The sequence below is a fragment of the Myotis davidii genome, unplaced genomic scaffold (genome assembly GCF_000327345.1).
Source record: "Myotis davidii unplaced genomic scaffold, ASM32734v1 scaffold78, whole genome shotgun sequence".
NCBI lineage: Eukaryota > Metazoa > Chordata > Mammalia > Chiroptera > Vespertilionidae > Myotis > Myotis davidii.
In genome coordinates, this window is record NW_006290305.1 from 2,097,698 (window position 1) to 2,119,995 (window position 22,298).

The window sequence follows — 22,298 nt, forward strand, 5'->3', positions numbered from 1 at the left end:
GCAAAGGGCATCACGTTAAAGCGTGAGAGGCTCAGGAGGGCGGCGAGGAGCTCAGTGCCCAACTTTTGCTGTGAGGTGCGGAGGTGTGGGGTATAATGAAGGGCAAGAGAAAGAGGGGGGAGCTCTCTCTACTATGCTACTGCGTCACACTTACAACACATACAGGCATGCACACTCACACACATACACATGTGCACACAGATACACATGCATGCATGCACACATGCACATGCACACAAAAGCACATGTGGACATACACACACGGGCACAATGCACACATGCATACAAATACACACCTGTATGGGTACACTTGCACACAAGGCATGCGCATACATGTACACATGTGCACAATGCACACCCTTTTGCTGCAGCAGGACTCAGGCCACTGGCATTATGGGAAGCATTATGGGCTCACACTTGGGATGATGCAAAAGGGGACTGGGTAGCACCTTTCCCCCAGTATTTGCAGCTGTGTGCCTCCACCATTCACACCCTGGGAACAGAGGGGCAAGAGCCAGGATGGGGGTAGATGGAGGGTCTTCCTGAATTCCACGTCCTGCCCTGTAACAGTGTCCTCCACTCCTGTCCTTAGCCCCCACATACCTAGGGAATGGAGATTTACATCGCACCCTCTGGACTGGGTTGGACTGCACTTGGCACTGGGCCTGTAGGGCCGTTGGTTCAGAGGTGCGCCTTAGAGAATGGAGAGCTGAGTGTGAGGGAACTGAACTGCTGAGCCCCAGGTGGGGAGCAATTAAGGCCAGGTAGGTTTGCCGAGTACACCCCTAGGCAGTAAAAGGGCAGATCCCAGTGGGCATGGCTGACTGTGGAGGTTCAGGTAGCAATGCCCTGAGTGGCTCTAGAGCAGCGGTTCTCAACTCATGGGTCGCGACCCCTTTGGGGGTCGAACGACCCTTTCACAGGGGTCGCCTAAGACCATCGGAAAACACATATATAATTACATATTGTTTTTGTGATTAATCACTATGCTTTAATTATGTTCAATTTGTAACCATGAAAATACATCCTGCATATCAGATGTTTACATTACGATTCATAACAGTAGCAAAATTACGGTTATGAAGGAGCAATAAAAATAATTTTATGGTTGGGTCACAACATGAGGAACTGTATTACAGGGTCGCGGCGTTAGCAAGTTGAGAACCACTGCTCTAGAGGCTGGCAGTCAGGAAGACCCAAGCTCCCCTTCCTAGCGTCACCGCTCTGGACACCCCTGAGGTCTAGTGGCTGATGTGGCAAGGCCTCCGGAGGCTCTAGTGCCCAGTTCATCCCCGAGGGCTTCAGCATCTCCTTCCTGTGGGGAATTTATGTACACCCAAGATCCTCCCAGGGACTATGGGAACATGATAGGAGCCTCCTGGAAAAGACTGAAATTGCTCTCAATCAGAGGGAATAGACTAGGAACCTTCACATCTGAGGTACAGATATAAATGTGACCTCATTCCCCAGAGGCTGTGGGATGTGTGACGTGCTTGTTAACCCAGAAACACTGCCTTCATGACCCTGCCTTTGCACATAACATTTCCATGTGCAGGACATCCTGTGTTTTTTGGTGCCCATGTCACATGGTGCCTGTGTGGCCATGTGATTGGATCCCTTTCTTTGCTACTTATAAGATGTTGACTGTCTGTCTCTCATAGGAAACTATGATCAGAAACCTACTTCTATTTATCTTGTATTTTTGGTGTCAGGCATGGGGCGGTGCCTGTCAGGTAGTTAAGTGACTTCAATGAATGAGTCTGGAGCACCCATGTTGAGGCCAAGACCTCTCTTCTGAGACGCATGGCTCCACCTGCACAGGTGTGCTCCCTGAAAGGACAGCTACTGCTGACAGGGCTGAGGACTGCATGGGCCAGAGAACACAAGGAGTGAGACTCAGCAGAGCTGTGAGGATATGTGCAGAGGGGTGAGCTGCCAACCCAAGGACTATCACCGCAGTCATAAGCAGTCACTGATCTAAGCAGGGAGTTGCTTCTGCTTAGGCCAAAGGTGGCCAAGGGAGCATGAAGACAACCCAGCCCTGGCCGGATGGCTCAGCGGGTTGGAGCGTTGTCCCTTGCACCAAAAGGTTGCAGGTTCGATTCCCTGTCCAGGCACATACCTAGGTTGTGGGTTAGATCCCCGGTCAGGGTGTGTGCAGGGAGGCAATTGATTGATGTTTCACACACCCTCTCCCCCTCTTCCTCTCTCTCTGAAATTAATTAAAAAACAACACATATCCTCAGGTGAGGATTAAAAAAAAAGCCTGAACCCATAATAATGTGTTGTCTTATTAACCTTTATTTTTACTTTGTGGATGAACAGCAGTGTGTTCATAAATTGCCTTTCAGGTTAAATCCTGCCCTGAAATTGACAAATGGTTTTGTTTCCCAAGAAAACGTCATTGCTTTATAGCCATGGGAAGAGAGGAAAGTGATAACTACAGTGAGGGATCTCACACAAAGTCTTCATAGGTTTGCCCTCCACTTACAGAATTTCATCCTACGTCAGTGATCGGCAAACCGCGGCTCGCGAGCCACATGCGGCTCTTTGGCCCCTTGAGTGTGGCTCTTCCACAAAATACCACGTGCCAGCGCGCACGTACAGGGAATGTTGTGGAGTGAAAGAAGATGTAATATCGAGGATTGAGAAAGGTATGTTGAGACGGTTTGGACATATAGAGAGGATGAACGAAAGGAGGTAGACGAAACAAGTAAACAAGACGTGTGTGGATGGGAGAGTTGGAAGGGGTCAACCGCAGCGAACGTACCTCAATCAGATTGAGGACATTTTTAGCAAAGGCCAGCTTAGGAGTTCCCTAATTAAGTTAATAACAATGTACCTACCTATACAGTTTAAGTTTAAAAAATTTGGCTCTCAAAAGAAATTTCAATCGCTGTACTGTTGATATTTGGCTCTGTTGACTAATGAGTTTGCCGACCACTGTCCTAAGTCATCTTTTCCTGAATATGGAAAGCGATGCAGATACCCATTCACAGCAGAGTAATCCAATTATATTTTCATAATTCTATGGGCATATTTGTTGCGTTCCATTTGAAAAGGATTTTTATTATAAAAATGACCTTTAAAATTTAAACGATATAGAATGAAATAGTGTATAATGTAAAAGTTCCCCTTTATGGGCCATGCTGTCCTGGGGGTGGGGAGCACAGTTCACCCATTGTGTGTATTTGTACATTGGCTTATTGAATAAGGGCTTTCTTCTTATTAATGAATGGAATCATTGTACAAACATTGTTCTAGTTTTTTTCACGTAATACATCACAGACATCTTAAACAAGAATATATATAGACCAACCTCAGTCTTTATGGAGGCCATTATTCCAGAATACAAATACACTAGACCTTACATTTTCCACTTGATGGATGTTTAGGTAGTTCCTTCTACTTCTTTTTTTTTCTATTATGACTCAAAGATTATGACCCAAGATTGTGTGTACATGCATGTACACACAATCTATTATGACCCAAGATTGTGTGTACATGCATGTGTGTGTGGGTATCAATGTGTGTGTTGACCCACATTTGTAAGTATCCCTATAGGAAAGATTCCTAAAATTGAAATTTCTGGATCAAGGATATTCCTTTTAAATGCTGATGGCTACGGATACCCTGCTTTATAAAAAGGCCCTTGCCAAGAGGAGGTGCTCCTCACATCTTCATTAATACTGAACACTCACCCTTTTCATTTGTACAAATCTGATGGGCAAAAATACATATCTTGTTTTACTTGTATTTCCCCAATTTCTGGTAATTTTAGATATTTCCCTATGGTTATTGGTAATTTATATTTTTCTTTTTCATACTCACATTAGCTTATAGTTTTCTCATTTGTTTGTAAGCAGTCTTTACATATTATGGCTATAAATCTTTGTCTGTTACATGGAGTGCTAATATTTTCTCCTGGTCTTCACTTCTTTAAATTTTGCTATGAGTTTCTCTATAGGAAATATAAATTTTTATGTCATCAACTACTGTCTCTCTTTCCTCTACGGCTTCTACACTTCCTGTTTGATTAGAAAGGTCATCTCTAATATTCTTAAAATATTTTTCTTCTAAGTTTTTTGCAGTTAGCATTTTTATGTTTTATTCACTCTGGATTTGATTTGTTTTCATCTGAGCCAGCAGATAGCACATTTAATATTGTTTGAAAGGCATGAATCTTCTGATCTAATGTCATATTAAAAAGTTCACTAAAAGCAAGGATAAAGCAAGAAAGATCTCAGTTGTGGGAAACAGTGTATAGTCCCACCATCTTTCTTTCCCAGGGGACTTCCTGCTCTTGGGCTGCACTTTACCAGCTTCTTGTCAACATGCCATGCCTGCGGGGAGGTGCTGGCACCTGGAAGGCCCAACCTACCCCCCAATGTGTCCAAACTTGCTGCACTTCCTTCCTCGGCTCCACCCTCCTGATCTGCTTAGACCAGAGTTCACAAGTACTTTGGTCTCAGGACCCCTCCATTCTCTTAAAAGTGACTGATTATTCCCAAAGAGCTTTGTTTGTATGATGACGTCTATCGATATTTCCCACACTTGAAATTAAAACGGAAAATTTTAAATATTTATTCATTAAAAATACACTCACTATATGCTAACATATATCACTTGATAAAATAACTATTTTTCAAAACAAAAAAATTAGTGATAAGAGTGGCATTCCTTTTGTTGTTTTTTCTTAAAGATTTTAAAAATTGATTTTTAGAAAGAAAAGAAGGGAGGGAGGGAGGGAGGGAGGAACATCAACGTGAGAGCTAAAATTGCTCGGCTGCCTCCTGCACACCCCTACCAGGGATGATACAACCATTGTCTGCCTCCTGCATGCCCCTTACCGAGGATGGAGCCTGGAACCCAGGCATATACCCTGTCCAGAATGGAATCAGCAAGTTTTTGGTACACGGGATGATGCCCAACCAAGACGCACCAGCCAGGGCAAGAGTGGCATTTCATTATATTTCTGCACATCTCTTTAATATCTGTCTGAACAGAAGAGAGCTGGATTCTCCTCTCTGCTTCACTCTCAATGTGTCGTGACATGTTGTTTTAGTTAAGGTATATGAAGAAGATCTGGCCTCACTGGTACCCTGGGAGGGTTTTGGGGACCCCCTGGATCTTCAGCCATACTTGGAGAACTGGTGGTCTAGACCAACTGACAGTAGGCACTCTAGTACAAACGTTAGCAGCCTGGCTTTCTTGGGGACATTGCAGATGCCAGGATTTGAGATGTGGCTGAAATAGCTCCAGGGTCACTGTCCTGAGTTTTCATGCATGAGCATGGCCACAGCAGGTGCATTATGACAGAGGACACACAGTGACCCTAGGGGTTCACAGGCATTTGAAGCGCTGAACTTGCCTGGGGCAGGGCGAGGGCAGAGCTTGGCAGAACTGGGTCTTCAGGGCGCCACTCACTGAGGCAAGCAGTGAAGCCCAGCTGGCCACTCGGGGTGACAGAAGCCCCCTCAGAGCCTGAGCTACTATAGCCCTTGGGCCAGCGTGAGAGGCAGCTCTTCCTGCAGGACTGGCCCAGGTCCCACAGGCCACTGTCCTAACAACCACGTCCTCCACAGGCACAGAAGCAGCAGCAAGCGCAGCAGCAGCGATCTGACCCCTGGCTCCATGTCAAGGTCACCTGTGGCACTCCCTGAAGCCCCAACGTCGGGGACCCATGCGACACTGTGAAGCTCCCGGGCACGGAGCCCCACTAGAGCCTTGCAGCCCCCATCCAATGAGCAGCAGACCTTTGCTTTGAACTCTGGGCCACATCAGTCAATGAAGACAGACTTTTCTTGAACACGAACAACTGGAAAATGAAGCTTTTACTCTCTTTGGGGCTACAAAGACTCCCCTAAGAGGGGTCAGAGGATTCTTAAAGTGAGAATTCGTGCAGAGAGAGGGTTCTAGGAAGCAAGCTTGATGACTTCTGGACCCCAGAGTCTTGTGCTACCAATACCCTCTCCCTTCAAGACCTTACTCTAGCTCACGAGGGGAATACAAGCAACGCCCATGCCTGTCCTCCCACACCCTCTTTCACTCCAAACAGGAAGATTCTACTGAAAAAATGCATCACAAAGAGCAAATTCAGTCAAGACCATACCACCACAGGACATCCACAGCCTGGATGGCAGATGGGAAGGGCAGATGGGGGAGCGGGCTGTAGACCCACAAACCCAGCTGCCCTCCTCCCCTCTGTCTATACATTTTGCAATAACTGTGATTGGTGATCCTTGTCTCTCCTTTTGCCATTCCTGAACCTTCCCTCCAAGTCCCCCACCCCTACATGGAGACTGCTCAGAGGCAGTCAGGACCCCAAAGTGTTTTGCCAGCGCCCAATATGACCCTGTTGCCAAAGGCCTAATTTTACATCTTCTCAAGAAAATAACTTTCATAGGACAAGTAAAAGAAATTTTATATTTAAAAAAACCCTCAACAACCCTGCATTCCCACCTCTGAATGTATCAGATGAAATTCAGCACACCCGTTCTTCAAAGTCTCCAGTTTCAAGATTTCTGTGTTTCTGATCTCAACCACAGACATGTCCAGGGCTCCAGGGACCTCACCCAGCAGCGCCCTGTACACAGTCAGGACTCAGGCGGGCCAAACCCTCTCCACTTCCTGCGAAAAGCAAAAGCATGTACAATCTGGGAAGGGGGAGAAGTTTCAGGTGGCCAGAGCGTGAGGGTCAATGCCACACTCCCACACACACCCCCCCCCACACCCACACACACACACACACACACACACACACACACACACCCTCCCAGCTTGTACCCATTTCTCTTCCATGTGCTCCAGGCTTGAAGGCCCAGGATGCAAGGCTGTGCACAGGGCAGCAGAAGGTGCAGTGAGGCCTGTTACCCACCCCACAGGGAACTCTCTGGACAAGGCCCGGAAAGGCATATTATCAGACAGGTGCATGCACGCTACTGCTCCGGAGAAACCATGCGCCCCACCCTGTGGAGCTGCAGTCTGTCCACTACACTTGGGCCTTGCTGCCCTTCCTCCCCCTGGTCTGCCGACGTCTGGCCCTTCTAGATGTTGTCTATGTTCATGTTAAGGGCAAAGGCTATGTGCAATGGTGCACAGAAAGGAAAAATGCCGATAGCCTCTCCCTTCAAGACCCTATTCCAGCTTTGGTTTTAGGGAACGAGATGGAAAGGGGAGGTTAAGAGGAGAATGAATTTCAATGAACTTAATAAAGTTTAAAAAAACTTATAGGAATGGTAGAGTTCTGAGAGAATAACAGGGATACTTTGGGGTTTCCAAAATGTCATATGCCCAATAGGGATTCTGACCACAGCCCACTGAGTCAGTTTTCCTTGATTTCAATAGCTACTGATATCAACAGAAGAACGTCAAAAAGCAGGCCACGCAAGGAGAGAATTGGAGGCCAAAGTCAAATTTTCACACTCTCCCTCTTTTCATGGGGCTATACAGCTCATGACGTTGCAATGGATGAGTCAGTGCCACCCAAACGCCAGAAACTTTATAATAAATCTATCCTTAAATGTACAGGAAGGCATCACACCACCTTACATAATTACCGTAAACCGGTGACAGTGACAACAGTGATGATGGCATCTCTGTGTTTTTATAGAAACATCTCCGAGAGGTTCCAAGATGCGCAGCGGAGAATTACAGAAACCGGGGGCTGTGTGAGGCCCGTGGGTCTATTCCCTGGTTCAGCGAAGAGCTGCACTGACTCATACGAGAGGCATGAGCGTCTGTACTATTTTTAAAGAACTTTGGGGGAAGTGTGGTTCTACCACCTTAGGTTCCTAATATAACACTCATTTCTATTTGTGGTCTGGTTAACACCATCTTCCACTTGGTCTTTCCTCCATGAATATAGCATCCTTCACAGAAGTCCTACTTTCTAAACGTGTGATTATTTTTAAGTTTCAGATACATAAGTTATGCCCTTTCTGACCCTATAACGGGAGGTTCTGGTCCTCCCAACAGCCCCCTCCTTCCACCAAGCCAAGCAAGCACCTGGCAGCATCAGAAAAGTTGCAATGCAGAATATGATGACAGCGCCGACTGCTCTCCACATCCCTGCACAGCATCCCAGGGGTCCATCTGCCACCCTGGCCGTCCCCATGAGGTACTGCCCCTCACTCCCCCCAAGTGCCAGCATATCCTGGAAACACTGAGACCACTCAGCGGGAGGGGGCGGGGGTAGGCCAGCTGCCAGGGATAGCGCACCATCCAGGCAGCCCCTCTCTCCAGAGCTCTCCTAGGCCCCCACCGTGGCTCAGGCAGAGTGAATGGATGCCTGCATTGCCTTCCTCTCTGTCTTCCTGGGCAGAGATGGGTGTGGTGAGAAGATGACAGCCTGGGGGTGTCTTACTCTTTATTTATGGCTCTGTGACACTTTTTAAAGTGCTGAACGTTCCTAAAGGCTAGTGGATTCTTTCCTGAATCCTACAGAGACTGGGCGGTGGGGGCAGGAAGATGGGTGGGGGCAGGAGTTGGGATCCACATAGACTATAATTGTCTCAAGTTTGTGAACTGTTAGTATAAAAATACTCTTGGAGACTTTAATGGTTGAATGAAAATTCACACTCATTGGTTGAGTGGGGGGAATTCAGCCTGTGTTATAAGAATAACTTCACAGCTTGAAGGTCAGAAGGCAAAAGAGTAAGAGCTGTAATCGTAATGATTATATTATATGCAGGGTGGGGCAAAAGTAGGTTGTGAGTACGTGAAACAGAGTTTACTCTTGTATTATTATTTATTAATTATTGTATTATTTTCTACATGAGCAACTGTAAAATAAGCCTCCTTTTGCCCCACCCTGTATTCTGAACCTTCTTTTCCTCAGGGTGGGTTGGCTACTTTGATCTATCCTACAACAAGCAGAACAACAGGAGGGGAAGAGAGCCATCCAGATTTGGAAGTAGCCAGATTTGGGTCACTCCCAGCACTAGCTTCCTTAGAACGTCTCTCCTAACTCCTTGCTGATGGGCTCTCTACCCCTGGGGGGCTCCCCTGCATGCATCTGAACCCTGGCACAGCACTTATCACTGTCTTGTTGGTGCCCATTTTCCGATCTTCCTCCCCCAGGAAGTGAGCCCCGGGACAGCATCCTGTTCTGTACATCCTCAGCAGGTAGCAGGCACCTGGCACAGGCCGGTGCTCGTTACAGGTAACTGAGGAAGAAATCCCTGAAGGAAGAGGCCCCAAGGACCAAGTCATATTTGAACGGTGTCTAGCGCAGAACCATATTCCACTAAACGTTTACTGATGACTTTAGTAGAAAAGTTTTGCAAAAGTTTTCATATTCTGTAACAATTATTCAACGATTGCTGCTTCCTTTAGGCGGCGTGAACTGTCCCTGGAAAGAGCCTGGGTCTGCTACAAGTTACCTGTGTATGGAATCCTACTGATAGTCACATATTTATAATGAACGTTTTGCATGATAATGAAAGTGGGGATGTTCCTATGATCTGTAGGGGAGAGATGAAAGCAGAGCATAAATGGCACAGGGCCCTCGGAGGGCAAGGTATGGCCCGGGCACATCTGCCGGACTCCGGTCCAAGGCCAGGTGCCTTTGATGGCATTGGCAAGCAGGTAGTCGTGAGAGACAATCAGATTGACCATTTAATCCCCAGAATGCAGATACTGTGAGTCCATCTGGCTAGAATAACATCTTTTTAATTTACTGAGGTCTAAGCACTCATCCAACACAACTTTCCACTATGCATTTCAGAATCTAGAGTTTCGTGATCTCTTCACAAAGAAATTTAGCTAAATATGTTCCAATCAAAGATAACTGGCAGGATTTTCTGAAAACACAGCAGAGCAGCAAGAGCAATTAGGACCTTTGAAAAGTCTATCCCTCTGCCAGGCTATAAATGGGAAGAGATACCTGGGTAAAACCATAATTTCCTCTATATAATTCATCTGAAGTCCACCCTCACCCAGTCCCACATTATTAAATTAGAAAAGTGTCTCAGAAAATAACAGCTGCACCAGTAACTGTCTTGTTCACAGTTGAGAGCAGTGGGTTGCGAGTGCTCCCTGGCCAGCAGTCAGTCTGTCTGTCTCCCTCTCAGAGTCACAGGTCTTTCCTAACATCTACTGTTACTGCCCTGGTGCCTGCGAAACTACCCAGGGAATCACCCACATCCTGAGGAATGCATCTTTTCTTTAAAATGCTGTTTTTAGTGACTCAGGGTGAAAACAAAGCACCCACGAATGAGTAACAATATCCAGGGGAGGTTTCAACCTCACTCACAGAGCACTTGAGAACCCCAAACTCCAAAGCAAGAAACCTATGTATTTATGCACAACATCTCCAACATAAACAAAATGATTATAGAGGAGGAAAAAAATGAAAACGCCTAAAATACATCTTCCTAAAGAGAGTCGAGCCCCGAAGTGTTCTCAGAGCTGACAGACCCACCCCCACCCCGACCCCCACCACCACTTAGGGAGAAACAAACTTCTTTTCTCAATTCTATCCTCAGACTAAACTCCAAGAACAACCACAACCAGCCCCTGAGAGCAGGCAGCACCCACACCTGGCCTTTGGAAGTGTACCTCTTTTCAAGAACAGGTCTTTAAACGGGGCCTCCTTCAGTGTGCTGTTGCTCAGGTGGTCACTGGACATAATCGAGTCCTTTGCAAGGGAGAGTCCAACCGTGATGCTGCCCCCCCCAGTTCAAAGCATCCCTTCAGCCTCAGACAATCTCCTCTCCAGGCAGCTCAGAGGTGCAGTTATAGCCAGCGAGATGTGTGTGTGTGTGTGTGTGTGTGTGTTGTATCAGCGGGGCCCAGCCCAGGTGCTAGACTCAAATGCTGTGGCTCTGACCGCAGACTGTGGCTACCAATTATCAACTGCCATCCACAGAAACCGGGAGCTCTGCAGCAGGAAGCCGCTGGTGTCACAGAGCAGATAACAAGTCCAGGGTCTGAACTCCTGAGAGCATCTGAACACCCAGGGTTTTAAACAGCCACACACAGCAATTATTAGTTGCATTTCTTGTGCGTGGCCTCAGACGGGACATGTAACACACACAGATGAGTGGAATGCTGCTAGACAAATCATCTTCTGGTTCAATTACGTCCAGTAATCTTTTTAACAGGCAAATATCAAACCAGAGAAGAGAGAAAGGGGAAATCTACAAATCTCAATTCACTATTTCTCCCCATGATTTCTGCTAGAGGCTTTCAGAGTTGAAGAAATGGGGGAGGGGGGGAGAGCTTACCGAGGCAGCATGCGGCAGCATGTGTAAACAGGCAGGGACGCTTAGCTACTCATGCTTTTCTGCTGTGAATCCAGCCTCAAGAGCACGTCCGTCCGGGCTCAGAGCGCATGCCGTGTCCCTCACGGCAGGAGCCGAGCTGTGGGCTGTCCTCTGGGTCCTCTTCTCCCCAGAGTCTCTAACTGATGGGAGCAGCGTGCGTGGCTCCTGCAGCTATGCTCTGCACTGGCAACTGGCAAAGCCATACCCACAGCAGGAAACACTCACAGTTTCTCTCCCCCTGCTTCTCTCTCTCTCTCTCTCTCTCTCTCTCTCTCTCTCTCTCTCTCTCGTCATCATTATGTCTCCATGCATGGTAGTACAAATATTCCCCAGAGAATCCTCTACAGTCAGGACTCTCAATCTTCCTGTGCAATTTTAGTTTACAAGGTTCAGAAATTGCAGAAAAACAATCTCAGGTAATGAGAAAAGGCAATTCAAACACTAAAGCAGAGCCATATCTCAGGAGGGCGCTTTTTCCTGGTTCATTTTGTGCAAGCTCAGCCTCTTTCCCCCCGGAGGTCTAACCAGTTCGGTTCATGTGTGCATAAAACATCTCCAGCGCATTCTGATGCCCTGGGCTGTGTGCAGAGACTTCAGAGCAGGCTCGGTGTCTGTCACCGCACTGTACCGAAAAAGTCCTGCTGTGGCCTCAGAGAAAAGGGCAGCATGCCACGGGAATATTGCAAATAACCCCAGCCACAAGCACTGCTCTGTGACCAGAATAGCCTTTGTTTTTCCTTATTTAGGGTAAATAGCAATGATGTGGACCATAACAATAGTTTTGGCTGTAGGAGGAGTTGTCAAAGCAAAACTAAACTGTTGGTTACTGCCAGCATTAGAAACAAGAACAGTTACGTCAGCAGCTGGTCCCTGCTGTCTGTCACCTGGGGCCAAGGAGAGCGGCTGGGCCTGATGTCACCTCTGGTCTTCAGGTTGGCGAGAAGACACCGCTCTCTCATGTTCTAATTACGGGGGTGAGTTGGGGGGAGGGGGGCAGGAAAGGAACAAAAGAATCATCAAGAAGATTTCCCCAAGATTTCATGTGGATAAAAGACGGGGATTTAAGCAGGAAAATTAGCAGTTGTATACATTTGCATGTGCCAATCAAGACAGCCTGATTTTTCTGGAGCCGTTTCCATATTTAAAATGTAACTCCCCTCTCTTATGTTATACTTTTCCCAGACTCTCAGAGTCACGTCACCGGGTGAAAGAAGAGGGCAAGCTCCAGCGACTGGGCTGGGGCTTGGCCACCCAGCTCAGGGAACCCTCCTCGAGGAGAGCTGGCCTCAGAAAGCACTGAGAGCCGCTCCTCCTGGGAGCGGGGCCTCCTGGGCTCTCCCTGGTCCTGCAGCCCTGGGTCCCCGCTGTGCGGGAATGGCAGTTTCTGGGCAGTTTAATCGTGGTGATAAGATCACTCTGGAATCAGGTCCTTTGAGAGGGGTATTCACAAGATTGCATATGACTGTCATGCGGGTCTGTCATTTGCTAATAGACATATTAGCATTTTCACATGGTGGCAAATAGTCCTCTTTGGGGACTATTATTTAAAATGCAAATTTCATGGATTAAAAAAATCAAGATATTTTTCATTTTTAATGGCTGCAGGATATTCCACTCTGCCTTACACATTTATTTTGTTTGGCTAGCTTCCTCATCCACTGGGCATTTGGGTTATGGGAAATCGGTCTTAATTAAGCTCCTTGTTCATTCTGCTTAATCATGCTCAGCATTTAATCTGTTTTTAAAAGTCACTTTAAAAGTCTTTGGCTTTATGGATGACACCTTCTTTTCAAAACACTGCCCACACCTCGCAGCAGGCTGGCTGGCATGTGTTGTGTAGTTCTCGGGGCAGAGGTGAGTGTCCATCAGAGCCACGGGGCTGTGTGTCACGCGTGTCTGCCTGCTGCTTGGTTAACTCGGCACTACACCATTTTCCCTCATTCAATGAAGGGCTGTGGGGCTACGTCACCAAGTGGTGGTTTTAATTTCGTTCCTATTCCCTTTTAAGCACCAGCCTGAGGAGAATGCTTTGGGAAGAAACTCATGACAAACATATTATGTTTTCCCCTTCCTATTGAATTTATTGGGATGACACTGGTTAACAAAATTATACAGGTTTCAGGTGCACAATTCCACACACATCATCCGTACACTGTATTGTGTGTTCACACCTCAGGTCAAGTCTCTGTCCGTCACCCTGCTTCCCCCGACACCCTCTTCCACCTTCTCCCAGCCCCCTAAACATCTTATTCTAGCTGCTCACGAGGATATGTGGATCACGGGGGCCTTTTAAATAAGTGCCAATATTTCTGTCCCCCTACTTCAGGGAAAATGGCAGCATGCACAGGAGAAGGGCGTGAGAAGAAATAAGTCTGCTGAACAAAAACGTACAAGTAGGAAAGTGTAAAAAACCATGTGCATTCAAGAAATCTTTCCTCCTTGTCTTTAAATGTGCATCTTTAAAAGGAGTACCCTGATGGCTGATTTTACTAATGTAAGTTTGGTGTCGTTAATAAATGTCCCCAAGCTGTGCGAGGTTTCCCTGTGTACGACGGCAGAGGCCTGGGGAAAGGTGCAAGGGAGGGTAACTAAGACAGATATTTGCACAAGGGTCTGTTGATAGCAACAAGGACCTCCAGAGCCTCTGCCTTCACAGGCTCACTCTCCCAACATCTTCCAGGTTTCCTATATAAAGGTCTCAGTTCATTACTTCATCGGATAAATATTTACTAAGTGGTCACAGTCTTCAGGAGGAAATATATTAGACCTTCCATGTAATCCGACAGACAAGCATTTACTGTAGAGTTGAACTCGTCTTAGGTTCCATCTGTAGAAAGTATCTTATTTAAGGAACTGAACCAGCTCTAAGGATTGGCTTCCAGCCCAGATCTGACTATGAGAAGCTGAGGTGGCTGGAAGCGCCCGGGTCCTGAATGGCCAAGAGAGGCAGCACAGGGCAGGGATGTTAGCTCTGGGGCTACTCAGAGCTCATTAGCTTCCGAAAAAAATCTCTGGGTGATAAAGGGGTGCTCTGCTCTACCAGAATCTTTCTCTGTCACATACAACCTGAGTTAGCATCTAGCCTGGCCCAGTCCTCTGACTGAATCACCGTGGGCTTCTCAGTCATGCCCTGCTGTCCACCCACCCACCCCATTCTCCCACCGTCACCAGGTATCCCAGTCAAAACAGAGTTTTTCTATAGAAACAGACCATGTGGAGAGTCTGGAATACCTTTACAATGGTTACACAGCATAAAATTAGCATGTAAAAACATTTACAAAGAACTACAGTTCCGTTCTAGACACTTTCGAGTACCATCATATATCCTTTATCTTCATACAACCCTGAGAAACACATTTTCTTATTCCCACTTTATAGGGAGGGAGCTGAGCCTCAGAGAGGATGTTTTGTCCAAGGTCATGTGGCTGCTCAGAGGCGGCTGGGAGTCAGAACCCTGGGCAGTCTGACTCAGAAGCGCCTACCCACCCACCCATCACTCTGCTCAGTGGGCCGTGAACTCTGAATTAATTATCTGACAGCCAACAAACTCAAATCACCTGAAGCTAACCAGAGGATGTTAGCTGATTGATATGAACTTATTTGGATAATGTTGGCCTGATTGCCTGATTCCTTTTAGGAACTAACTTGCAAATCCATGTTAAAGACTCTGTATCTTCACGTGTTGCCAGAGGCTCTCAGAGCCGTTTTATATGTCTCTTATGCCTGTTAATGTGACTCCTGTTAAGAATTGATGGCCCTGTCCATTACAAATTCTCATTCTTTGAGGTTTATGACTGTGCTATAAAATTCTGCTCTGAGATGAAATTTTCCACATAAAAATTAAGCCCTGGAATTTGGCCTTTAGAAAACACAACAGTATATTTTAAGGAAGGCTGCTATGCTTAAAGTCACGAGGATTTTAAAAGAACACACACTTTGTGCTCCTGCATACTCAAAACACAGTAATAGTTCGTTTGATGTTTGTGGACATTAGTCTACAGCATAGAATAATTTTATAATGTATTCTTGGTGCTTAAAGATTTTAACACAGAGAGGTTCTTATGTAGAAACCTGAATGCTCTGCACGTGATCCAACCGCAGTACTCGATTCCCCATCATTCTGTACAAAGGTCAGCAAATATAAAATATGAGACACGATGGAGCTAGCAAGAGAAGGTGAATTAAAAGTGTATTAAATAAATTAGTTTAAATCAAATAGCCTTGAAATAGGTTCCTAATATGCAACAATAATCCTGTATTAACAACAGACTTTGAAGTTTACCTTATGCATTATCCATGCTGCTACAGTATTTTTTCCTCTAATGGAAAAAAGAATTACATGTGATTCTGCATTTATGGCAATATAGATTTTCATAATGGCTAAGCTGCTCCTAATACGTGGGTTATCCACCTTTTAAAACTGCAGCTACTCTTCCAGGTCCCAGAAGAAAATGAAAGGCAGTATAACATTTTTATAGCGGCTACATTCAGGGGCCAGTTGGACCCAAGTTTGGGCTCTCGTCCGGCTATCTGACTATGTCAGCTTGAGCTAAACCCCTGTTTTCTCATCTTTAAAATGAGGCTAAGCATACCCACATCAGAAGGTGATTAGGAGGATAAAATGAAGAGCACATATAACCCTTGCTGCTCCAAGGGTGGTCCACGGACCAAAAGCAGCACTGTCGCCCAGGAGCTGGTTAGAAAGGCAGGGGCCTGTGCCCAGCCCTACTAAACCAGAGCCTGCCTTTGAACAAAACCCCTAGGTGACTCATTTGCACATCAAAGCATCTTCTGAAACTTCGTCCAAACTCCTCATTTGGACTAAATGAGCAAACCGGGGGCTCCGACAGTTTGTGTCTTCTGCACATCACACGGAGGAAACGAGACTGGAATCCAGGGCTCTGGTTTTGAACCAGAGTGACTGCTACTCAATAACGACTTTTAACAAATGGTGCTCAGCATGCAAGTGCTTGTGTGCACCTGTGTGTAAAATCATAATGCAGCCCTTCTGGGCTGAGGGCAGGGCCCAGTCCCACACAGGACAGGTGCTGCTTGCTGTCTTCCCACCTGTGCTGGCGGGCTGTTCCGGATCCATCCACTCCCTGTAGGAGAGGCGGTAGGGGTTGACAGTGCTCTCAGGGCTCATGAGAATGGCAAAGCCAACCAACCTATGCTAACAGAGGCTCTGGTACCAGAATACAATTTCTAGGATAGTTGGCATTCTTTATAAAATCTCCAGAAGTCCCTCAGGAACTCTGGATACCATATGTTAAGAAAGAATTCTAATTTTACCTTTTGGGGAAAAACTCAAGTGCTATGAGCAGACTCTTCCTAAAGACAGAATTATGAAGATGCCATTGGTCCACCGCTATGAACCTGGCCCGACTCCCTCATGTCCTCCCTGGCCTCCCTGCTCCCTGAGAGAGCCAGATGAAAGGAGAGTAGAGTCCTGGCACTGGAGAGTTCTGGAAACAGTGTTCCACTCCTGGTGCATGTGTTCTGCCGGTAGTCAGCTGCCGGCACCCCAAACTGTCTTCCCTACCAACAAGGCTATTCACATAACTGACACATCAGCGAGGGGAAGCTCTTGAAGGAGTCGTGGAGGTGATCTACGCTAGGCCCTCTGCAAGTCAGGTGACATATACACATATTCTATATAAATCATACTAAGTATTTTAATATTTAAAATATTCAATGCGGTGACTCAGAAAAATATTTTATTCTGCTTTTCAAATATAGTACATTTCTTGATTTCATCCAAAAGCTGTAAGGCTGAATATCCTTCACCAGTCATCCTATTTCTGGGTAGATCCTAAAAAACAAGGCTCAGATGTTTTAACTCAGATCCTAGACACTACTATTCTACTCCCAGGTCTTGATTCCTTAAAAACTGTAACTGCCCCTTGAGATATGGGAGCCACACTGACATCAGATCTGCAAACACTGTGCCTTTTTGCGCACAAACAGTACATGGCACACATGTGGCATCCGCAGTCGGTGTGTGGTTCCGACATGACTCAACGGCAACGGCACTGATCGTTATTCCTGAAGACGGATAGACAGTGGTCCCTGCCATCACACGCATTTCCTGGACGGCCTGACTCCGGACGAAGGGCCACACTGTCATCTCTGGAGCTTCTCTCTGTCTTGCCTACACATTCTCGGATGTGTCCAGTTAATTCTAAGACCTGCAGATTCCTGGCTTTCTCAAAAGCATTCATTTCCTCAGAATGAGATAAAGTCACAGCACATGCGAGGGTGTTGTTAGTGGATTAGAGCACAGGCTAAGGCAAGCACTGGAAACATCCAAGTTAATCCAAAACCACGCCAGAGCTATATAACTAGACTCGGTTTAATCTCTGGCACTTTAAGACTAGTCTAGCACATATATGCTTTAAACAGAAGAATCACTGCTCTCCGGTACCAGGTCGCCTTTGGAAACATGAAGCGAATTCTCATTTATGTCAGTGTTTAGAGCTGAGCACTTACTATGTGCCACTCACTGTGAGGGGACAGGGGATACAAAGAAAACCAGGAACTGTCCTTGTCCCTGACGTCTCCAGTTCATGTCCTGAGCACTAGCTAGTGACACAGTGAGACTGATGTGACTTAGTGCAGTGCCCGGCAGTGCTCAGCACAGAGCAGGTGAATGAATAAATGAATAAATGTATGGGGTCCTCTAGGAGCACACAGCAGGGACACTTAACCCAAATGATAACAATAATAATAGCTAACACATAGCACTTACTATGTGCCAGGCAGCACTCCAAAGCAAGTACTCATTTAATTGAGCCTTACAACTAACATATGAGATGAGCACTAGCTATTACCCCAGTCTTACAGAGGAGGAAACGGAGGCACAGAGAGGTTATGTAACTTGCCCTATGTCACACAGCTAGTTAGTGGCAGTGCCAGAACTTGAACCAGGAAGTCTCACTTCAGAATCTACTATCTGTTAGTCAGGCTAACTCTAAACGTGGCTGGTCCAGAGATGACCCCTTAGCCAAATCCTATTTTTGGAAGGACCTTGATCTAAGGGTGGGGCAAAAGTAAGTTTACAGTTGTTAATATGGAAAATAATACAATAATTAATAAATAATAACACAAGAATTAACTCTGTGTTTCACCTACTCACAACTCTAAACCTACTTCTGCCCCACCCTGCATAAGCTCCATTTAAAGGATTCAAGAAATGAATTCCTTCTCTGAGACCAAGGCTCCTGGAAAGGCTAGAAGTGCACTGAGCCCACTTAACTCCACCAGCGGAGAAGGAAGTCCTCCCCATCGCAGGGAAGACACTTGGAAGCAAACTTAACAACTGAAGCACTAGGCAATTCTCCTTTACGTTAAACGAAACCTATCCCTGGAAATGAGGGCTATTGTCTTTTATGACTTTCCTTTTCATAGGCTCCGAACAGATGAAGCGGCTGGCTCTGTACTGTATAAAAAGGTAAGTAAAAATAAATGTAAATATTCATAAAAATCAGAGTTTTCCAGAAAAAAAGCACCCCTTCCTTTTTGTTTTCTATTTCTAATTTATTGTGTCCATAACACTTACTTTTCTTTCACTCAAAATGTCCTTTTTGGTGTAGGGATTCACGAACCTATCCTAATACTAAACATTATAATGTGCCTGAAGAAATTGCTGTTTAATATCTTATTCATTTGTGAATTGAAAAAGTATTGAAACTAAAAGATAATTTTTATTTTTATTTTTTAATATATTTTTATTGATTTCAGAGAGGAAGAGAGAGCTAGAAACATCAATGATGAGAATCATTGACTGGCTGCCTCCTGCACGCCCCCTACTGGGGATTGAGCCTGCAACCCTGGCATGTGCCTTTGGCTGCAATTGAACCTGGGACCCTTCCATCCACAGGCAGAGGCTCTAGCCACTGATCCAAATGGGCTAGGGCTAAAAGATAATTTTTAAATACACTTTGATGTCAGTCATATTTCTTTGTTTAAACGAGGAATCAATCTACATAGGCAATGAAATCACCACATGGAAACATGAAGAATTTAGGTGCACATACCAGGCCTGTGATTACCAAGATAATGAAGATAAAGTGAGCTTTATGAGAACATCATGCCACCATGAAACAGGCAGAAACCAAAATAGTTAGGATAGCAAGCACCCACTGCTCCAAAGGCCTGAGAGGGCCTTTTATGTGGATAAGGAGAAATGTGGTTTTGTTTTGATTAAAAGTGACCTTAATCAAGTCTGTTATTTTCAACAAAAACATCCAAATTAGGAAAGCAATAAAATATATCAAAATAGAGTGGCAATAATAAAAATCTTCAGAGTTTCCACAGGAAGAATGGGTTTCTGGCACAAACTCACTTAATCTTGGTTATACAAATAAAACTGAATTTTTAAAATTTAAAGAGCCAGAATGGTAATATTGTCAACGTCTTTACAATATTTTTCTCGAAATATACCTTACAGAAAAACTTTTAAAAATTGTCTATTATCACTTAGTACTCTGGGAGGCAATGATAGCCTTACAAAATGTATCCTACATAATAGAACCCTAATATGCAAATCGACCGAACAGCGGAATGACCAGTTGCTATGCCATGCACTGACCATCAGGGGGTAGACGCTCAACGCAGGAGCTGCCCCCTGGTGGTCAGTGTGCTCCCACTGGGTGAGCACCGCTCAGCCAGAAGCCAGGCTCAAGGCTGGCAAGCGCAGTGGCGGTGCTGGGAGCCTCTCCAGCCTTTGCTGCAGATGGGCGGTAAGGAGCAAGGGGTCCTGGACTGTGAGAGCCCCAGACTGTAAGAGGGATGTCTGACTGCTGGCTTAAGCGGACATCCCCTGAGGGGTCCTGGACTACAAAAAGGTGCAGGCCAAGCTGAGGGACCCTCTCAACCCCCAGTGCACAAATGTCATGCACCAGGCCTCTAGTTTCTTAAATAATAAAGCTTTAAAATTGAAATCAGCCCTTGATTCATGGGCAGCAGAATAGATGTTGTGTTAGTGTCACCTTAGGTGACCTTTAGTTGGAGCATAGGCCTGGCTGGCCACTTCAGAGGTGCGGGCTACACAGGGGCTGTGCAGAGGTCTGGGGCATTCTGGGATCCAGGTCTGCCTCTCAGACTCCAACTGGCTACCCAGCATGTGTGGTGGCAGTGTCCAGTGTGGGAAGTGGGCTGAAGGCTGTAGCACCTCCAGGCTTCCTGCAGCTCCCTGCTTCCCCACTACCAGAGACAGTCCGTTGGAGTGCCAGGGAGTCTCCCCATTGGCCAAGGTGGTACAGGGGAAGGTTCTTACACTGAGCATGCCAAAAGCTAGAAAGGTGACTGGATAGGACCCTGGCATGGCACGCCAAAAGCTAGCAGCAGAGGGCTTTATAAGAACAGCAGGCTTGAGCGGGAAGCAGGGATGGTCTTTGAGACGAAAGTCCACCATTCTCCCAGGTTGCAACACCTGAATAAAACGTCTTTCCTTTTGTAGCAGCACTTATCTCATAAGTTTGGCTTTCATTGGGGCAGACAGCCGAACGTGGGTTTTTGGTTACATCAGCAGGCATGAAAACATGAATCTCATTGTATGTCTCCTTCAAAGCTTCCTGGTGACCAGGTGCATCATCAATGAGCAGTAATACTTTGAAAGGAATCTATTTTTCTAAGCAATAGGTATCAACAGGGGACTTAAAATATTCAGTAAACATGTAGTAAACAGATGTGCTATCATCTAGCTCTGTGGTTCCATTTATAGAAGACAGGTAGAATAGATTCAGCGTAATTCTGAAGGGCCCTAGGATTTTCAGAATAGTAAATGAGCACTGGCCTCAACTTGAAGTTAGCAGCTGCTTAACTTCCTAAAAAGAGAGCCAGCCTGTCCTTTGAAGCCAGGCATTGACTTTTCCTCTCTAGGTATGAGAGTGCTAGATGCCATCTTTTTCTAATATAAGGCTGTTTTCATCTACACTGAAAATCTGTTGTTTAGTGTAGTCACCTTCATTAGTTATCTTAGCTGGATCTTCTGCTGCAGCTTCTACATCAGCATTTGCTGCTTCACCTTACACTTTTATGTTATGGAGAGGGCTTCTTTTCTTAAAACTCATGAACCAACCTCTGCTAGCTTCAAATGTAGTAAACAGATGTGCTGTCATCCAGGCTTTGTGGTTCCGTTTCTACAACTTCCTCACATATCTCAGCCTTCATAGAATTGAAGAGAGTTAGAGCCTTGCTCTGAATTGAGCTTTGGCTTAAGGCAGTGGTTCTCAGCCTTCCTAATGCTGCGACCCTTTAATACAGTTCCTCAGGTTGTGGTGACCCCCAACCATAAAATTATTATCGTTGCTACTTCATAACTGTAATTTTGCCACTGTTATGAATCGTCATGTAAATATCTGATATGCAGAATGTATTTTCATTGTTACAAATTGAACATAATTAAAGCATAGTGATTAATCACAAAAACAATATGTAATTATACGTGTGTTTTCTGATGGTCTTAGGCGACCCCTGTGAAAGGGTTGTTCGACCCCCAAAGGGGTCGCGACCCACAGGTTGAGAACCGCTGGCTTAAGGGAACGATGTGACTGGTTGGATCTTCTCTCCAGACCACTAAAACTTTATCCATATAAAAAATAATGCTGCTTTGTTTTCTTATCATTTGTGCATTCACTGGAGTAGCACTTTCAATTTCCTTCAAGAACTTTTCCTTTGCATTCACAACTTGGCTGACTGGTGTAAGAGGCCTAGTTTTGGACATCTCCCAGCTTTGATATGCCTTCGTCCCTAAGCTTAAACATTTCTGGCTTTTGATTTAAAGTGAGAGACATGCTACTCTTCCTTTCACTTGAACACTTAGAGGCCATTGTAAAGTTATTAAATGGCCTAATTACAACATTATTGTGTCTCGGGGAATCAGAAAGTCCAAGGAGAGGAAGAGAGGCTGGGGCACAGATGGTCAGTGGAGCAGTGAGAACACACACAACACTTATTAAGTTTGCTGTCTTATATGGACATGATTTGTGGCACCTCAAACCAATTACAATAGTAACATCACAGGTCACC

At 45.7% G+C, this 22,298-nt stretch overlaps 1 protein-coding gene across 3 annotated transcripts in view; it reads right to left on the reverse strand.

The window, feature by feature from the left end:
• LDLRAD4 (low density lipoprotein receptor class A domain containing 4) overlaps nt 1-22,298 on the reverse strand; it is a 338,556-nt gene that overhangs the window by 19,691 nt on the left and 296,567 nt on the right. Inside the window, exon 1 of one of the 3 annotated variants that reach the window (XM_015563578.1) lies at nt 11,229-11,438. The exons of the other annotated variants lie outside the window; for them this stretch is intronic. The gene's annotated coding sequence lies outside the window, so the exon portion shown is untranslated. Of the gene's footprint in view, nt 1-11,228; nt 11,439-22,298 lie in introns of those variants that run through there. 3 annotated transcript variants of the gene reach the window in all.